This window comes from Anser cygnoides, chromosome 36 (genome assembly GCF_040182565.1).
Source record: "Anser cygnoides isolate HZ-2024a breed goose chromosome 36, Taihu_goose_T2T_genome, whole genome shotgun sequence".
NCBI lineage: Eukaryota > Metazoa > Chordata > Aves > Anseriformes > Anatidae > Anser > Anser cygnoides.
This window is the reverse complement of record NC_089908.1, coordinates 1,090,526-1,111,767: the sequence shown is the minus strand read 5'-3', so window position 1 is coordinate 1,111,767 and position 21,242 is coordinate 1,090,526. Positions and strand designations below refer to the sequence as shown.

At 45.2% G+C, this 21,242-nt stretch overlaps 1 long non-coding RNA gene across 1 annotated transcript; it reads left to right on the top strand.

Moving 5' to 3' along the window:
* Nucleotides 1-433: 433 nt before the first annotated feature.
* LOC136788422 (uncharacterized) lies at nucleotides 434-10,330 on the top strand. The gene is made up of 2 exons (XR_010827217.1): nucleotides 434-1,221; nucleotides 9,729-10,330. It is a non-coding gene; the product is annotated as an uncharacterized lncRNA (long non-coding RNA).
* The last annotated feature ends 10,912 nt before the right edge of the window (nucleotides 10,331-21,242 follow it).

Here is a 21,242-nt window from a genome sequence, read left to right as displayed (position 1 = left end):
AATTTTTCAGATGGGGCTAGCCCTTCTTTTTGCCTTATGCTGTGGAGAGAACGTAGCACTTAAACATAGCATTCATTTAATGTTGACTGCTGTACTGGTCATTGGCCTATATGAACTTTGTCACTGTTCATGTATGATGAAAACTTGCATGATTTCTTTCCTTCTCCATGTTATAAGCGAGACCACGCAATTTTCTGGTTTATCGAAGATAATTTATTAATTAAGTAAGCAGGTACAAGCAAAACAGCGCTGGGCGGCTGGGGAGTCTCCCCTCCATCACAGCACGCAACTTTCCCTTTTCAGTGTCGCCATTTTATAGCATCCAAGTTCGGCTTGTCAGGACTTGTTGAATCTTCTGAAGCTGTGCAGTTCGTTCTGTTTCTTTCAATGATCATGGGTTGTGCTCGTGTTCAAGGGTAGTAAAGCAGCAAACAGTATTTCACAGAGTCTTTGTTTTACCAAGGATGTTTATCCAACACCCCCTCCCCACTATCTACTTGCTTAGTCTTCCCCCTTAACAAGGTCGTAAATTGCAAAACCTTATCTTCTCAGCAGATTCTCTGAATTCCTTTTAAAGACAATGAACAAACACCCGCTAATTTATCACAATCCCTCCTTTTTCTTTTTCTAACATATTTTGTTCATTGATGAATTTTTGAAGCACTTGTTTGCTGAATATTAAAGTTTCTGCGTCATCCTCCTCCTGTTCAAGAGATTCATATTTTGCACGCACAAGCATAAGGTGAGCTGCCTCTAATCGGTTTTTTACAATCGCGATTATTTGATTGAATATACATGGTCCAAAAGTTAGTGCAAATATGAGCAGCAACAAAGGTCCTGCTATAGCTGATAGCAGTGTAGTGAGCCAAGGTGAGTAATTAAACCAGGATTCGTACCAGTTTTGGTGGGCTTCATTCTCCCTTTTTCGTTTTTCTAGCCCTTCTCTCAATTTAGTCATTGTATCCCTTACCACTCCAGTATGATCAGCATATACACAACACTCCTCTCGTAGGGCTGCACACAATCCTCCTTGTTGTAGAAAAATCAGATCTAATCCCCTACGATTTTGTAGTACTACTTCAGATAAGGATCGCACAGATTTCTCTAAAGCTGATATAGATTGCTCGATACGGGCCAAATCCTCATCTACAGCAATGCGTAAAGAGGTAAATTCTTGGCTTTGTTTTACCAGAGAGGTAATTCCAGTTCCGGCTCCTGCATGTGAGAAACACTCCGTAGCCAATAACTTAGGCTCAGGCGAGGATCTCAGTGAAGTAGTAATTTATTCGCGATTGCAATGGCGGGCGCCCCACAAGCAGGAGAGCGCACCCACTAGTTCCAAAACACAGTTTATATACTTTTTGATGACAGGACCCTCCCCTGTTTCCCCATTGACTGGGTAATCCAGGTTCACAATCTATCTGATGCTTCACAGACAATGCCTGGCCTTCAGTTGCTGGCCTGTTAAATTTCAAGCTTCTTTTGACTTTTTTACTGTTTGAAGTGGTAATGTTTCATCACTTATCTGATTTGACTTGACACCGTGATCTTCACCTAATTGCTCTAAGGAGTCCGGCTGTCTGCATTTTACAAGGTTTTCTGTTAAGCTTTCTTATCACTGTAAGCATATTTCAATACCACATTCCTTCCTTCTATACAATGTAACACTGCAAAAACAACATTTCCATTCCCACAATTCCCCCCTTTTCTCTTTTTATAATTTGTTGATTTTTGCAAAATTTTGCTCTAAGGTGTAATTTGGTAGATGTCTTCCTCTTCTTCACTTTCTTTGCTTTCCATTTCCTCTAATATCATCATCTTATCTGAGTAGGGTGGTGGATCCATGGTCATTTGTTTCGAAAGTGCAGTTTCAATTAACCGTTGGACAAGTCCCCTTACACAGGGGATAATGCAACAACCAACGGCTGTCAAAACTCCTGCTACTACAATCAAGGATGTAAATATGGACACTACCATTCCTTTCCATTTACCAAACCAAGATTCCAACCATCCTGTGATGGAAGTGTCTGTTCCTGAGTTTTCTGCCAATTCATTGGCAAGGGTGGTAAGCCCTTGCAATGCTCTAGTTACTGTGCCATCCGGGGCAGTATTGTTAGGGATAAAAGTACAACAATGGTTGCCCAGCATCACGCACACACCACCTTTCTCCGCAAGAATCATATCTAATGCTATTCTGTCTTCCCAAGCCATTTTGCTGGCGGCATCTAGTTGTTCAGCGATTCCTCTTATCGCATCTCTTGTATAGTTTATGAATCTCTGCTGATTATAATAGATATAATTAATCCAATCCACATTTTTATTAATTGTTACCCACCAGAACAGTGACTCAAACCCTGCAGCAATTTGATTCCTGGCTTTATGTTCATCAGGAACTCCTCTAGGCACCCCTATAGAATCTATGTATACTCTATCATCAAATGATATTCCAAAGCCTCTTTTACTTCTTCTGGGTATTTGTGATGTTTCACTTTCAAATGCCAGGGTGAAGGGTATAGCTAATTGAACAAGTGCACAAGTGCCTCCCCAGTTAGATGGTAGGGTGGACCGTAAGATCTTCCCTCCACAGTACCACCAGAGATCTGCCCTAGGGATCTCAAGTCTTGAATAGTTTCCCATCAAGTCCTTGGTAGCATTCAAGGTCCTCGCGCACAAGGCAAATTCTCCCAGATGCCAGGTAGCACTCACACCCTGCCGTGAGAGGCAAGCTGTATGGTTACCTATAGCTGTGGAGAATACAGGGGGAACCCTGATATTGCTATCATGCGAGGAAGGGAATAGCAAAGAGAGAGACTTACAGGCCTCATTTCCCCAGGCGGTCTTTTCTTGGTACAATGCAATCATACATCGCATTCCCTGGGAATCCTTGGTCCACCCCAATGGGCAGGGCACTATCTGGGCAATCGGTCATCCCGAGGCACAAGCATAGCAATTGCTATGGTTGAGACTCTGGACAGTATATTTGACCCATTCTATCCAGGCATTCACATCCCCATACCCTGTTTCAATCTCAAATGTTTGAACTGCCGCATTTCAAAGAGGGCCTCCTGTTTTCTCTCCTGTTTTCTCCTTGGGTTTCTCCCTTTCTCTTATGGCAATAGAGGATCGTTTCCATACAGCTATTCTCAATCTGGCTGTTGGGTCTCTCCCAGTTATTTGTTCCCTCTGCTCAATTGTCGTTGGGCATTTAAATCTCCACAAGCTAACACCTCACAAGCATCAAACATGGCAGATTGTGGTACATAACCCTCTGTCACATTCACCCATATTTTTATGGGGTATCCCATCTTACTATTATCTGGTCATGCCTTTTCCAAGTTGCCAATTGACCAAGTGTTGTGGTTTAACCCGGCTGGCAGCTAAACACCACACAGCCGTTCGCTCACCCTCCCCCCTCCCTCTCTGGGATGGGGGAGAGAAACGGGAAAGTGAAGCCTGTGAGTTGAGATAGAGACAGTTTATTAAGACAGGAAAATAATAATAACAATAATAATAATAATAGTGATAATGGTAATAGTATTAACAATAATAATGTGTAAGAAAACAAGTGATGCACAATGCAATTGCTCACCACCCGCTGACCGATGCCCAGCCTATTCCCGAGCAGCCGGCCCCCCCACCCCGGCCAGCCACCCCTATATATTGTTTAGCATGACGTCAGATGGTATGGAATACCCCTTTGGCCAGTTTGGGTCAGCTGTCCTGGGTCTGTCCCCTCCCAGCTCCTGCTGCACCCCCAGCCTGCTCGCTGGCAGGACAGAGCAAGAAGCCGAAAAGTCCTTGGCCTGGTGTAAACACTGCTCTGCAACAATTAAAACATCAGCATGTTATCAGCGCTCTTCTCATCCTAATCCAAAACATAGCACCCTACCAGCTACTATGAGCTACTTAACTCTGTCCTAACTGGAACCAGGACACCAAGGCTTTCTCTGAGGCCTATAATCACTAAAAACAAAATTAATAATTGATTTTTCTCTGTCATTATTTTTAAACCTTAGGTTTCCAAATAATTATCAATACAAAGAATAAGATATACACTACTACCATAACAAACCCCCCTTGGGAACACCTCAATTCACTATAGGCCAGTCCTTTCTCTCAATCACAAGTCACACTCATTAGTTACCTGTGAAAATAAAAGGTTAGTTTACAATCGCAAGCTCTTATCCCGCTCAGAGTCCACTATGAGATTTTTCTCTTCGATTTCAGCTTCCAACAAGTCTTCTGTAGGAACAGCTTCCCAGGTACTAGGGTCGACGGATGCCTTCACTCGAGTATAGTGAGTCCAACCTTTTTCCGCATTTCCTATGGCTGTTTCAGTGGTTAGTAGTACTTGGAAGTGTCCTTCCCATTCGGGCCAGAGTTGATCCTTTCCAGGTCTGAATCAGGACCCAATTTCCCACGGGTCCTGAGAAATGACAAAGAAGGGGACAACCCCAGAACACAGTTCTTAAGAAAACTCTCTTGTTTCGAATTGTGGTATCTCATCCCTTCTGCCCAGATAGGGCAATCCGAACAGCATCTCATACGGTGAAATTCCTATATCGTTTCTTGGTGCTGTTTGAACCTGGAGGAGTGCTAAAAGTAAACATTTTACCCAAGGAAGTTGGGTTTTTAACACTAATTTAGTTAATTGCTTCTTTAATGTCTGGTTCATTCGCTTTGCCTTCCCAGAAGAGGAGGGGTGCCAGGGGGTGTGAAAAGCCCACTCAATCTCTAAGGCCTGCATTAAGCCTTGCAGTACTTGTGAAGTGAAATTATTTCCTTGATCTGAATCAATGTTTTCAGCTATCCCATATCTAGGGACTATTTGCTCCAGTGATACCCTAGCCACCGTGTTCGCAGTGGCAGATACAGAGGGGAAAGCTTACACCCATCCAGTCATGTGGTCAATTAGGACAAGCAAGTACTTAAATCTCCCTCCTTTAGGTAACTCAGTAAAGTCTACCTGTATACTTTGTAAAGGTCGAATCCCTGGCTCCCGTCCCCCTCTAGGTTAGTTACAAATGACCTTTTTATTTGCCTTTTGACATATGGTACATCCTCTGCATATTTGCTTCACTAAAGTGTATATTCCTACACAGACATACTTTCTTAGCACAACATCACACATTGCTTGCATCTCCCAATGACTCTCTTGATGTAAAACATCATATTTGCCTCATTGGTGCTTTATTCAGCATTTCTCTCCCATCAGGGAGTATCCATTTTCCCTCAGGCTTCGTGGCTCCTGATTCCTTAAAGAAATCTCTCTTAAAAACTTTTTAGTTCTTTCTTAGTTTTCAACAATTCCCTGAATCCTCTCTGGATTTATTCTCAGTTTTCCCTCAGACATTAGATGCCTTAAATACCTGACTTCTCTTTCTACGTATTGTAATTTATTTTTCAATACTCCCAAGCCCTGCTTTCCCAGAAAGTTGAATAGCTTGTTAGTAGCTTCCTTCACAACTGTTTTATCCTGTCCTGACAATAAACGATCATACACATTTTGTAACAGAAATTCCTCCTCGGGAGGTTGGAATTGCTCCAAAATCTGTTCTAGAACTTTGCCCAAATTAATCGGTGGCCCTGTAAACCCCTGAGGTAAAACTGTCCATCTGTATTGTTGCTTCCGCCCCCACTTCAGAGTCTTTCCAGTCAGAGGTGAATATATCTTTGCTCTCAGGGCCTGAGAGCACTCCATTAATACCACTGTTATTCCAGTCTAACAATTTACTATTTGAATGCCCAATTTCATCATCAAATCCCTTCCCAACAAGTTAGTCCCTGCCTTGGGTACATACAATAATTGCCCAGAGATCATTTTATCCCCTAGTCTCAGCTTGGTACCCCCCAAAGGTGGCACTGTTATCCCAGCCCCTTCTACCCCCATCACTTTTTAGGGTTTCATTAGTTAATTTAATCCCTGATACTTTACAGGCCAGTAATGACCTAGCTGCCCCTGTGTATTGTGTTTGATGGCAAGGTTCGGGAGGGGGCTGCAGTGGCAGCCCCCATGAGGAGAATCCAGAAACCACCCCGTAGCAGATAAGGGACAATTTCATCCGGCCCCAGAGGGGCCCACCGCTGCCCAGAGCCAAGCCATGAGCAACACAGTCCGTGCCTCTGTGAGAGCACATCCACGAAAACAAACATACAAACAAAAAAAAACCTGCTGCTCAACAGCAGCTAGGAGAGCGAGGAGTGAGAAACCTCCCCGCAGACACCAAAGTCAGCACAGAAGGAGGGGGTGGAGGCGCTCCAGGCGCCGAAGCCGAAGCCCCCTGCGGCCTGTGGAGAGGCCCCTGGTGGAGCAGGCTGCCCCCCTGCCCCCCCCTTCTCGATACTTGGGAAACTGACCAAACACCACAGCAAATATACCAAAACTTCTAGACTGTTACTTAGATAATGCCTACATCCTCTTTCCCTGCTCATTCAACTTTCCCAACTCATTCAAAAAAAAACAGCTCTGTCAAACATTACATACCACACCTTTAACACCTTTAATAACCCTTTTTAACACTTCTTCTTATCTTTCTCCAGCCTGTACTTTCTCCAAAGTCTCAGTCATTAGCCAACTTAATTCCATACCTTTCTCCCTCATCCCATTTTCCTTCTCTCCTCCTTCTTCCACTCCGGATATTCCTACCTGAAGTGGCCAGCCTGCCCACACTTAAAACATCCTATCAAAGCCTGTCCCTGCTAAGATTCAGGCCACAACACGGGTAGCTTTCCTTGCCTGCCATTCCTTCATCTCTCTTCCCCTCTTTTCCATCCTGGCCCTGACTCCCCCTGAAGATTTTCTTCCTCTTTCTCCAACCCTCTGCCTGACTACCTGCTACACTGTCAATACCATTAGTTTCACTCTCTGCTTTTCCTTCTCATCTCCCCTCTTGACACACACGTTCAGGGCCTCCCACAGGAGGGCCCCCCAGTGACTGTTCACTACATCCCCCCCACCTTCTGGAGCATTTTCTGTGCATCTTGCCAGGCTTCAATCACAAAATGAACTTTCAAGAGCCCTTGGGATACCGGGTCCTCAGGATTCATCCCCAAGTACTTTCTCATTCTGACCCCAAGTCTCTCATATGATTTCTGTGTTGCACACTATTATTCTTCCAGCCAGGATCGGCAAGTGGGTATTTCTGCCCTGCCGGTATTACCCCTGGTCCTGGAGGATGAGTTCTTTCCCATTTTTGTATTGCAGCTCTCCTCCTGATCATTCCCATTTCTTTCCCTGTAAACAACATATTTATATACATAATTCCCCCTCCCCAAGAGTATAAGTTAGGTCCTAGGAAACTCCTAACCTCTCTGCTGGTAAGGAGGGGGGGAAGTTCACTTAAGAGGATACACAGTTAGTGTTAGTGCTGTTAGTATCAGGGAAGGCAAAATTCTCAGTACCTCTTCTACCTTGTTCTAATTCTTTTACCAGTTTGGGGTACCTCCTGTTCCCAGAGCTAATGTTATCTATAGTTCCTGTCTCTTCTTTCGGAGGAACTGCTACAGCAGCCGCTGCTGCTGCAGCAACTTGGGGGTTATAAGGAGGAGGTAAGTTATCCAGAAGGTCCCATTTATCACTTGTCTCTTCCTTTTTCTTTCCCTCTTTATTCTGATTTTGCTCAAAACCAAATTTATTCCTTGTATCCAACAAGCTGCATACTCAGATTCTTCTTCCGAAAATGGAAATTTGTTATTAACATAAAAATTTAAGGCCTGACATACCCAATCTTTGTCAGACCCGTATTTTGGCCAAAATACTGCAGCTCTTTTAATTGGTTCTTTCGTCCAGACTGATACACAATATTTAACCATTTTCTTCCTATCTTTTTCCTTAGTTTTGGGGTTATTCTTCCAATTTCTCAACATCCTTCCTAAAGGACAGTTGGGAGGCACTCCCCCAGGGATATCTCCCTGTCCCCTGGAACTCATATTTCCCATTTTTCCTATCCTGGAAAATGGGGGTGTACTGCCAAGCACTTCCCCGTGCAAGGGCTACCGCACACCTATGAGTTTACCCGATTCCCTGGTGTACTTCCGAGCACTACCCCGTGCAAGGATTACCGCACACCAAATTTCCCTGGTGTACTGCCAAGCACTACCCTGTGCAAGGCTTACCGCACACCAAAATTCCCTGGTGTACTCCGAGCACTACCCCGTGCAAGGATTACCGCACACCAAATTTCCCTGGTGTACTGCCAAGCACTACCCCGTGCAAGGCTTACCGCACACCAAATTTCCCTGGTGTACTCCGAGCACTACCCCGTGCAAGGATTACCGCACACCAAATTTCCCTGGTGTACTGCCAAGCACTACCCCGTGCAAGGCTTACCGCACACCAAAATTCCCTGGTGTACTCCGAGCACTACCCCGTGCAAGGATTACCGCACACCAAATTTCCCTGGTGTACTGCCAAGCACTACCCTGTGCAAGGCTTACCGCACACCAAAATTCCCTGGTGTACTCCGAGTACTACCCCGTGCAAGGATTACCGCACACCAAATTTCCCTGGTGTACTGCCAAGCACTACCCTGTGCAAGGCTTACCGTACACCAAAATTCCCTGGTGTACTCCGAGCACTACCCCGTGCAAGGATTACCGCACACCAAATTTCCCTGGTGTACTGCCAAGCACTACCCTGTGCAAGGCTTACCGCACACCAAAATTCCCTGGTGTACTCCGAGCACTACCCCGTGCAAGGATTACCGCACACCAAATTTCCCTGGTGTACTGCCAAGCACTTCCCCGTGCAAGGCTTACCGCACACCAAAATTCCCTGGTGTACTCCGAGCACTACCCCGTGCAAGGATTACCGCACACCAAATTTCCCGAGACTCTTCCTTTCTCTCCCTTATCTCACGCTTCGTCCGTCTCCGGCCGCGCCCCTCGCGGAGCTACGGAACCGCGGATCAGGACTCCACACTCGCTTCGTACAAAAGTACGTCTCAATCACACATCACACATCACACAGAGTCTCACCCGACCCCCAAGGCAATACTTAATATTTCTTACCTTGGTCTGTGCACAGAGTTACCGGATCAATTCTTAAAACCCTGAGTGCCTACCTTCTTCCTTTTCCCCACTACTTCACGGATCCTGCCTCTTTAATCAGTCTCGGGCCCTCTGTCAGCTCTCCGCAGAACCGCCACCGTCGATGCACAGGACCGCTGAAATCAGCGGGGCATGCCTTCCTGCTGCTGCGGCGGTGGGGCTCCCCGGTAGGTGATTGGATCCCGGACGAGCCCCCAAATTGTGAGAAACACTCCGTAGCCAATAACTTAGGCTCAGGCGAGGATCTCAGTGAAGTAGTAATTTATTCGCGATTGCAATGGCGGGCGCCCCACAAGCAGGAGAGCGCACCCACTAGTTCCAAAACACAGTTTATATACTTTTTGATGACAGGACCCTCCCCTGTTTCCCCATTGACTGGGTAATCCAGGTTCACAATCTATCTGATGCTTCACAGACAATGCCTGGCCTTCAGTTGCTGGCCTGTTAAATTTCAAGCTTCTTTTGACTTTTTTACTGTTTGAAGTGGTAATGTTTCATCACTTATCTGATTTGACTTGACACCGTGATCTTCACCTAATTGCTCTAAGGAGTCCGGCTGTCTGCATTTTACAAGGTTTTCTGTTAAGCTTTCTTATCACTGTAAGCATATTTCAATACCACATTCCTTCCTTCTATACAATGTAACACTGCAAAAACAACATTTCCATTCCCACATGCAGCCCCCAGAATCATCAGAGTGGCTAAAGTAACAGCCGTAATAGGCTCTCTCTTCCTTAAGTGGTTTTTTTGCCATAGCATGTTGGATGTACATATACTCCTCAGAATGGTAAAGAATCCTTGGGATAATTACTACCTGTACACAGAAATCATGAGACGAGTTGAACAATTTCAAAGATAAGCATGGAGTTACCCCCAGAGACGAACATACCCATCTGGTGTTATCTGCTGGTATTAACCATTTTTCTTTGTCTAATTGTGTAACATTTTCTGTAATATTGCATAGATGGAACTTCTCACCAGGGACCGTGCCTACGCATCTGCCATTCCCAGTTACTTCCGTTAACGTTATTCCTACATCCCTTCCCCAATTGCATTGTGGGGGATCGGTTTCGTTTGAACGGGTGGTCTCTCCCAGATCCCCAATGGCATCGTAATATGGGGGCCTTATATCAAGACATAACCAGCAAGGTCTAGGCACGTCTGGATTTGTTTGATTCAACAACTGATAACTAGCATTCATGATTCTCCATATGTTATTCCCGGTCACCCCTTCATTTCTAATCCCGTACTCCGGGTTTACTGATTTATTAGCAACCTCCAGTGGTTTAGGGCTATTAGGAGTGTCCTGGTTCCAGTTAGGACAGAGTTAATTTTCCTCCTAGTAGCTGGTAGGGTGCTATGTTTTGGATTAGGATGAGAAGAGTGCTGATAACATGCTGATGTTTTAATTGTTGCAGAGCAGTGCTTACACCAGGCCAAGGACTTTTCAGCTTCTCGCTCTGTCCTGCCAGCGAGCAGGCTAGGGGTGCAGCAGGAGCTGGGAGGGGACAGACCCAGGGCAGCTGACCCAAATTGGCCAAAGGGGTATTCCATACCATCTGACGTCATGCTAAACAATATATAGGGGTGGCTGGCCGGGGTGGGGGGCCGGCTGCTCGGGGATAGGCTGGGCATCGGTCAGCGGGTGGTGAGCAATTGCATTGTGCATCACTTGTTTCTTACACATTATTATTATTAATACTATTATCATTATCATTATCATTATCACTATTATTATTATTGTTATTATTATATTCCTGTCTTAATAAACTGTCTTTATCTCAACTCACCGGCTTCACTTTCCCGTTTCTCTCCCCCATCCCAGAGAGGGAGGGGGGAGGGTGAGCGAACGGCTGTGTGGTGTTTAGCTGCCAGCCGGGTTAAACCACAACAAGGAGTTAGCATTCTAAAAGCTTGTGTAGGCTGAATCCTCAAAACACTCCCCGACAGTTTCTGATTTGGTCCCACCCGTTGGGGACTCTTAGTCTCTTCCTTCTTTATATAGATGATGCCTCCCCTATCAGTCCCCCAGCAGTAGTTATCTGCTGAACAACATGGTGATCTTCCCATCTAATCAGGCTCCATTTAAAAGGTTTGTGAGGGTGCGCAGACCCAGGAACAGTGTAAACAATCGTACCCATTACTATGTATCGCAAAAAAAAAATAAAAAAATGGCTAGGGCCCATTTTCCAGAGTTCTTTACCTGGCCACGTAATTCCCCACCGTTTCACTCTCTGCCTCGCTTGTCAGTTCGGTTGCAGCGAACTACAAGGTGCAGGTTCTTCTCGGCAGCAGCAGTGTTCTTCAGGGGAGTTTCTCGGGTAACCGCGACCTTTTTCTGATCAAACAGGGTCCCCTCTCCTCCTTTTTTTACGATACATAGACAGTTAGACCATACTTATCGAGTTCGTTTCAACGTGAGCTTTAAGTCATCAGGGCCTGCGACCGCTTCCCATTCGCTTTTCTGGATCGGTCCTTTCACGCGACTGGCATGCGTTCACCCCTTCTCAGCCGTCCGGATAGCCGTCTCTGTGATAAGTAAAACAACATAGGGGCCTCCCCACCGTGGTGTTAAAGACGTTTCTTTCCATGTCTTAATTAGAACCCTATCTCCAGGTTGTATCCTATGGATTGCTATATCTAGCCACCAAGCCTTTCGCTTGCAACTCCCTCCGTCGGTTCATAAGCTGTATTAAATAAGGTTTTAATTGGATATCCTCTACCTGGGGGTGATCAGATGGCATCTCTAAATCATAAGGCATACCATACAGCCTTTCAAAAGGTGAGATTCCGACATCGGCTCGGGGCTATGTCCGGATATTCAATAGTGCAAGCGGTAAACATTTCACCCAGGAGGTTTTTGTCTCTATCATAAGCTTTGTTAGTTGCTTTTTAATTTCACCATTCATTCGTTCTACCTTTCCCGAACTCTGAGGATGCCAGGGAGTGTGATATTCCCATTTAATTCCCAGAGCCTTCATCGTGTCTCGGGATACCTTTGACACAAAGTGTGGGCCTCGATCAGAGTCAATTGCTTCTATTACCCCATATCTGGGTATGATGCTTTCTAATAATATCTTTACCACGGTTTGAGCTGTGGCCCTTGCCGTAGGGAATGCTTCAACAAAGTTTGTGAGGTGATCTACAATAACTAACAAGTATCTATATCGCCCCGTTTTTGGAAGTTCAGTAAAATCTAATTGAATCTTTGCAAAAGGTCGATGTGCCAATTCTCGTCCTCCCGGGACCCTTTTTCTCATATGTTGAGCATTTACCCTCCGACAAGTTATACAATCATTTATGATCCTCTTTGCTATATTATAAATCCCTATACACATATAATTTGTGGCAAATTGATCCACCAATGCCTGGGTTCCCCAGTGCATCTGTTCATGAAATCTCCGTAGCACCCTCATAGCTACTGATTTTGGTAACACTTCCCATCCATCAGGCAGTACCCATTTCCCTTTATCGTTTTTTTTTTTCGAACCCCCATTTGTGTCATCTTGTCTTCTTCTGTAATAGTGAAACAGAGTAAGGGGAGGGGAATGGGTCCATTCGACCACAGGGAGTTAGCCGGCCCGCACTTGTAGCAGTTTTTATAAGGCGGGCTTTCTTCCTCAGAACAATTGCATTCAATCCCATCAACTTCCCATTCACTCCAGCAATCATAACATGGAAATTCCTTTAAGTCTTTCCCACAGTATTAAGTATTATATTAAGCATTATTATATATTATTCATATATTATTATATTATTAATTATTATATTAATTATTATATATTAAGTATTAAGTATAAGTATTAAGTATTTCCCACAGTCTGGGCAATCTTCCCTTGTTCTTATAATTCTTATACTCATTAATGCTGCCCTTTTTGCCTCCTGATCTGCTAGATTATTACCCCTAACCTGAGGGGTGAGGCCTTTTTGATGCCCTTTTATATGTACTACGGCAATTTCTTTGGGCTCTCTGATAGCTTGTAAAACCTGGGTAATCAATTCCTGATGTATTAAACCCTTTCCTTGTGAATTGATGAGCCCCCTTTCTTCCCATATTTTACCAAATGTATGTACTACCCCATAAGCATATTTTGAATCTGTATATATTGTACCGCTTTTATTTTTCAACAATTTTAGGGCCCGCAATATGGCATATAGCTCGCAAGCTTGGGCGGACCAGCTAGGGCTCAAAGGTCCAGATTCCACTATCTCAAATGTTTTCCCGTTTACTAACGTGTATCCTGATTTTCGCTTTCCCTCGACTACTCTCGAGGAACCATCCACATATATCTGTTCACAGATGGGTAATTCCACCTCCTCTAGATCAGGTCTCAATTTCGTTTGCTCTTCTATATTTCGGAGGCAATCATGTCCTAAGGACTCATTTGGTTCCCCATAAAGAAATTGAGCAGGGTTCTGTAGGGAGGTTGTTTCTAATGTTAATTTTGGAGAGGAAATCAAAATTCCTTCATATTTTAATAATCTGGCGTCAGTGATCCATTTCTCTGCCTTCTGTTACAGTACCCCGCGTATATTGTGTAGAGATATTACCTTGATTTCCCCCCCAAAAGTGATCTTCTGTGCTTCTTCCACTAACAAGGCAGCAGCTACCACTACCTGCAAACAGTTTGGCCAACCCCGGCTAACCGGATCCAATAATTTAGACAAATAGGCCACAGGTTTTTTACTCCCTGCCCATTCTTGGGCCAGCACTCCGTATGCCATGCCTTCTGCGCTGTTCACAAAAAAAACAAAACAAAACAAAACGGCCTCCTTAAATCTGGTAAGCTTAACACTGGGGGGCGTACTAGTTCCTCCTTTAACTTGTTCAGTCGTTCCTCATCTTCTTTTGTCCATTTGAGTAATCCATCCTTATTCAGCTTGTTATATAAAAATTTAACCTTTCCACTGTAATCTTCTATCCATTGTCTACAGTATCCGGTCAACCCTAACAGTTGCCGTACCTGCCTTTTAGTTCGCGGGGACGCTAAAACCAATATTCCACTGATTCTGCCCGGGTCTAACTTCTTAGTCCCCTTACTTAACTGGTGACCCAGGTACTTTATCTTTTGCTCCACAATTTGTAATTTTGCCCCTCCTTTTTCTCTTAAAGGGTACAGAGGGTACAGATTAACTCGATTCTCTGAGCCAATCCAAAGGCTCACATATTCGCTCTCCTCAAAACAAAAAGGTTCCTTTGCATTTACATAAACATTTAAGGCTTGGCAAACCCAGTCTTCAAATGACCTAGATATGGGCCAATAATTTGCCTACCTTCGCAAACTTCAACACAATAATGAATCATTTTTACTTTATCCTTTCCCCGCCCAAAAGGGGAATCACTCCAATTCTTAATCATTAACCCCAGTGGACTATCTGGGGGAATAGGGGGCAACCTAGCACTAGGCATTACCCCACCCATGGGACCAGAAGGCTTACTCCTCTTCTGTCCCATCTTCCGGAGTGCCTTCACACACACACAGCCGCTTCCCCCTGGTCGTGGCCCAGTCCCTCACGGGATGTGGGAACCGCACTACTGAGGGGTCCGCACTCACTTCGTCCGCAACTGGACGTCTCACGCAGACGCACTCCGGGATCACAAACCCCAACCGAAAGGATCACCGGCCTATGCTTACCCACCCCGTGGGTCTTCGTACGGTCTTCATGCACAAAGATTGCTTGGGGTTACCGGTTTTATTTGCTTGTGCCTAATTTTAGGGTTCGTCGGTGAAGGGCTCGAGTGAGGCTTTCTGTTCCAGGGCCGCCGAAATCGGCGGGGCGCCTCCCCCGAAAGGGTCCTCAGTCAATTTGCCTTCATCCGAGTGTGAGAAACACGCCGTAGCCAATAACTTAGGCTCAGGCGAGGATCTCAGTGAAGTAGTAATTTATTCGCGATTGCAATGGCGGGCGCCCCACAAGCAGGAGAGCGCTCCTACTAGTTCCAAAAACACAGTTTATATACTTTTTGATGACAGGGCCCTCCCCTGTTTCCCCACTGGAGTGGGTAATCCAGGTTCACAATCTATCTGATGCTGTATCTAGGGACTGTTTGCTCCAGTGATACCTTAGCCACCGTGTTTGCAGTGGCAGATACAGAGGGGAAAGCTTACACCCATCCAGTCACGTGGTCAATTAGGACAAATCTCCCTCCTTTAGGTAACTCAGTAAAGTCTACCTGTATACTTTGGAAAGGTCGAATCCCTGGCTCCCGTCCCCCTCTAGGTTAGTTACAAATGACCTTTTTATTTGCCTTTTGACATATGGTACATCCTCTGCATATTTGTTTCACTAAAGTGTATATTCCTACACAGACATACTTTCTTAGCACAACATCACACATTGCTTGCACCTCCCAATGACTGTCTTGATGTAAAACATCATATTTGCCTCACTGGTGCTTTATTCAGCATTTCTCTCCCATCAGGGAGTATCCATTTTCCCTCAGGCTTCGTGGCTCCTGATTCCTTAAAGAAATCTCTCTTAAAAACCTTTTCGTTCTTTCTTAGTTTTCAACAGTTCCCTGAATCCTCTCTGGATTTATTCTCAGTTTTCCCTCAGACATTAGATGCCTTAAATACCTGACTTCTCTTTCTACGTATTGTAATTTATTTTTCAATACTCCCAAGCCCTGCTTTCCCAGAAAGTTGAATAGCTTGTTAGTAGCTTCCTTCACAACTGTTTTCTCCTGTCCTGACAATAAACGATCATATACATTTTGTAATAGAAATTCCTCCTTGGGAGGTTGGAATTGCTCCAAAATCTGTTCTAGAACTTTGCCCAAATTAATCAGAGGCCCTGTAAACCCCTGAGGTAAAACTGTCCATCTGTATTGTTGCTTCCGCCCCCACTTCAGAGTCTTTCCAGTCAGAGGTGAATATATCTTTGCTCTCAGGGCCTGAGAGCACTCCATTAATACCACTGTTATTCCAGTCTAACAATTTACTATTTGAATGCCCAATTTCATCATCAAATCCCTTCCCAACAAGTTAGTCCCTGCCTTGGGTACATACAATAATTGCCCAGAGATCATTTTATCCCCTAGTCTCAGCTTGGTATCCCCCAAAGGTGGCACTGTTATCCCAGCCCCTTCTACCCCCATCACTTTTTAGGGTTTCATTAGTTAATTTAATCCCTGATACTTTACAGGCCAGTAATGACCTAGCTGCCCCTGTGTATTGTGTTTGATGGCAAGGTTCGGGAGGGGGCTGCAGTGGCAGCCCCCACGAGGAGAATCCAGAAACCACCCCGTGGCAGATAAGGGACAATTTCATCCGGCCCCAGAGGGGCCCACCGCTGCCCAGAGCCAAGCCATGAGCAACACAGTCCGTGCCTCTGTGAGAGCACATCCACGAAAACGAACAAACAAAAACCTGCTGCTCAACAGCTGCTGGGAGAGCGAGGAGTAAGAAACCTCCCCCCCGCAGACACCAAAGTCAGCACAGAAGGAGGGGGTGGAGGCGCTCCAGGTGCCGGAGCAGAAGACCCCTGTGGCCTGTGGAGAGGCCCCGGTGGAGCAGGCTGCCCCCCCCCCCCCCCCCCCCCCCCCCTTCTCGATACTTGGGAAACTGACCAAACACCACAGCAAATATACCAAAACTTCTAGACTGTTACTTAGATAATGCCTACATCCTCTTTCCCTGCTCATTCAACTTTCCCAACTCATTCAAAAAACAGCTCTGTCAAACATTACATACCACACCTTTAACACCTTCAATAACCCTTTTTAACACTTCTTATCTTTCTCCAGCCTGTACTTTCACCAAAGTCTCAGTCATTAGCCAACTTAATTCCATACCTTTCTCCCTCATCCCATTTTCCTTCTCTCCTCCTTCTTCCACTCCGGATATTCCTACCTGAAGTGGCCAGCCTGCCCACACTTAAAACATCCCATCAAAGCCTGTCCCTGCTAAGATTCAGGCCACAACACGGGTAGCTTTCCTTGCCTGCCATTCCTTCATCTCTCTTCCTCTCTTTTCTATCCTGGCCCTGACTCCCCCTGAAGATTTTCTTCCTCTTTCTCCAACCCTCTGCCTGACTACCTGCTACACTGTCAATACCATTAGTTTCACTCTCTGCTTTCCTTCTCATCTCCCCTCTTGACACACACGTTCAGGGCCTCCCACAGGAGGGCCCCCCCAGTGACTGTTCACTATATCCCCCCCACCTTCTGGAGCATTTTCTGTGCATCTTGCCAGGCTTCAATCACAAAATGAACTTTCAAGAGCCCTTGGGATACCGGGTCCTCAGGATTCATCCCCAAGTACTTTCTCATTCTGACCCCAAGTCTCTCATATGATTTCTGTGTTGCACACTATTATTCTTCCAGCCAGGATCGGCAAGTGGTTATTTCTGCCCTGCCGGTATTACCCCTGGTCCTGGAGGATGAGTTCTTTCCCATTTTTGTATAGCAGCTCTCCTCCTGATCATTCCCATTTGTTTCCCTGTAAACAACATATTTATGTACATAATTCCCCCTCCCCAAGAGTATAAGTTAGGTCCTAGGAAACTCCTAACCTCTCTGCTGGTAAGGAGGGGGGGAAGTTCACTTAAGAGGATACACAGTTAGTGTTAGTACTGTTAGTATCAGGGAAGGCAAAATTCTCAGTACCTCTTCTACCTTGTTCTAATTCTTGCCAGAGCCTAGAGTACGCTCTTCTCTAGGGACAGTGTTAATTGCAGTCCCTGTCTCCTTTCCTGGAGCGACTGCTGCTGCCACCGGTGCAATATTAGGATTATAGGGAGCATAATTTGGCTCCCCCTCCAAAAAAAAAAAGGAATCTTATTGTTTACACATAAATTTCAAGCCTGAATTTTCATCAGGCCCATATTTTGGCCAAAATACTGCTGTTTCCTTAATTGGTTCTTTTGTCCAGACTAATACACAATATTTAACCATATTTATTTATTTATTTATTTTTACCATCTCCTCCAATTTTGAGATTATTTTTCCAATTTCTTATAATTCTTCAGGAAGAACTTTCGGTAGGCACTCCCTGACATACCCAATCTTTGTCAGACCCGTATTTTGGCCAAAATACTGCAGCTCCTTTAATTGGTTCTTTCGTCCAGACTGATACACAATATTTAACCATTTTCTTCCTATCTTTTTCCTTAGTTTTGGGGTTATTCTTCCAATTTCTCAACATCCTTCCTAAAGGACAGTTGGGAGGCACTCCCCCAGGGATATCTCCCTGTCCCCTGGAACTCATATTTCCCATTTTTCCTATTCTGGAAAATGGGGGTGTACTGCCAAGCACTTCCCCGTGCAAGGGCTACCGCACACCTATGAGTTTACCAGATTCCCTGGTGTACTTCCGAGCACTTCCCCGTGCAAGGATTACTGTACACCAAATTTCCCTGGTGTACTGCCAAGCACTTCCCCGTGCGAGGCTTACCGCACACCAAATTTCCCTGGTGTATTGCCAAGCACTTCCCTGTGCAAGGGCTTACCATAGACCAAATTTCCCGAGACTCTTCCTTTCTCTCCCTTATCTCACGCTTCGTCCGTCTCCGGCCGCGCCCCTCGCGGAGCTACGGAACCACGGATCAGGACTCCACACTCGCTTCGTACAAAAGTACGTCTCAATCACACATCACACATCACACAGAGTCTCACCCGACCCCCAAGGCAATACTTCATATTTCTTACCTTGGTCTGTGCACAGTTACTGGATCAATTCTTAAAACCTGGAGTGCCTACCTTCTTCCTTTCCCCACTACTTCACGGATCCTGCCTCTTTAATCAGTCTCGGGCCCTCTGTCAGCTCTCCGCAGAACCGCCACCGTCGATGCACAGGACCGCTGAAATCAGCGGGGCATGCCTTCCTGCTGCTGCGGCGGTGGGGCTCCCCGGTAGGTGACTGGCTCCCGGACGAGCCCCCAAATTGTGAGAAACACTCCGTAGCCAATAACTTAGGCTCAGGCGAGGATCTCAGTGAAGTAGTAATTTATTCGCGATTGCAATGGCGGGCGCCCCACAAGCAGGAGAGCGCGCCTACTAGTTCCAAAAACACAGTTTATATACTTTTTGATGACAGGACCCTCCCCTGTTTCCCCACTGGAGTGGGTAATCCAGGTTCACAATCTATCTGATGCTTCACAGACAATGCCTGGCCTTTAGTTTCCGGCCTGTTTTTGAGATGGTAATGTTTTCTCCCCTTATCTGGCTTGACTTAACATAGTGATTTTCACCTGATTGCTCTAAGGAGTCTGGTTGTCTGCATTTTAGGAGGTCACCTGCTGAGCTTTCTTATCACTGTAAGCATATCTCAATACCACATTCCTTCCTTCTATACAATGTAACACTGCAAAAACAACATTTCTATTCCCACAATTCCCCCCTTTTCTCTTTTTATAATTTGTTGATGTTTGCAAAATTTTTCTCTAAGATGTAATTTGGTAGATGTCTTCCTCTTCTTCACTTTCTTTGCTTTCCATTTCCTCTAATATCATCATCTTATCTGAGTAGGGTGGTGGATCCATGGTCATTTGTTTCAAAAGTGCAGTTTCAGTAAACCGCTGGACAAGTCCCCTTACACAGGGGATAATGCAACAACCAACGGCTGTCAAAACTCCTGCTACTACAATCAAGGATGTAAATATGGACACTACCATCCCTTTCCATTTACCAAACCAAGATTTCAACCATCCTGTGATGGAAGTGTCTGCTCCTGAGTTTTCTGCCAATTCATTGGCAAGGGTGGTAAGCCCTTGCAATGCTCTAGTTACTGTGCCATCCGGGGCAGTATTGTTAGGGATAAAAGTACAACAACGGTTGCCCAGCATCACGCACACACCACCTTTCTCCGCAAGAATCATATCTAATGCTATTCTGTTTTCCCAAGCCATTTTGCTGGCGGCATCTAGTTGTTCAGCGATTCCTCTTATCGCATCTCTTGTATAGTTTATGAATCTCTGCTGATTATAATAGATATAATTAATCCAATCCACATTTTCATTAATCGTTACCCACCAGAACAGTGACTCAAACCCTGCAGCAATTTGATTCCTGGCTTTACATCAGGAACTCCTCTAGGCACCCCAATAGAATCTATGTACGCTCTATCATCAAATGATACTCCTAAGCTTCTTTTACTTCTTCTGGGTATTTGTGATGTTTCTCTTTCAAATGCCAGGGTGAAGGGTATAGCTAATTGAACAAGTGCACAAGTGCCTCCCCAGTTAGATGGCAGCATGGACCGTAAGATCTTCCCTCCACAGTACCACCAGAGATCTGCCCTGGGGATCTCAAGTCTTGAGCAGTTTCCCATCAAGTCTTCGGTAGCATTCAAGGTCCTCGTGCACAAGGCAAATTCTCCCAGATGCTGGGTAGCACTCACACCCTGCCGTGAGAGGCAAGCTGTATGGTTACCTATAGCTGTGGAGAATACAGGGGGAGCCCTGACATTGCTATCATGCAAGGAAGGGAATAGCAAAGAGAGAGACTTACAGGCCTCATTTCCCCAGGCAGTCTTTTCTTGGTACAATGCAATCATACATCGCATTCCCTGGGAATCCTCGGTCCACCCCAATGGGCAGGGCACTATCTGGGCAATCGGTCATCCCGAGGCACAAGCATAGCAATTGCTATGGTTGAGACTCTGGACAGTATATTTGACCCATTCTATCCAGGCATTCACATCCCCATACCCTGTTTCAATCTCAAATGTTTGAACTGCCGCATTTCAAAGAGGGCCTCCTGTTTTCTCTCCTGTTTTCTCCTTGAGTTTCTCCCTTTCTCTGATGGCAATAGAGGATCGTTTCCATACAGCTATTCTCAATCTGGCTGTTGGGTCTCTCCCAGTTATTTGTTCTCTCTGCTCAATTGTCGTTGGGCATTTAAATCTCCACAAGCTAACACCTCACAAGCATCAAACATGACAGATTGTGGTACATAACCCTCTGTCACATTCACCCATATTTTTATGGGGTATCCCGTCTTACTATTATCTGGTCATGCCTTTTCCAAGTTGCCAATTGACCAAGGCTTTCTCTGAGGCCTACAATCACTAAAAACAAAATTAATAATTGATTTTTCCCTGTCATTATTTTTGAACCTTAGGTTTCCAAATAATTATCAATACAAAGAATAAGATATACACTACTACCATAACAAACCCCCCTTGGGAACACTTCAATTCACTATAGGCCAGTCCTTTCTCTCAATCGCAACTCACACTCATTAGTTACCTGTG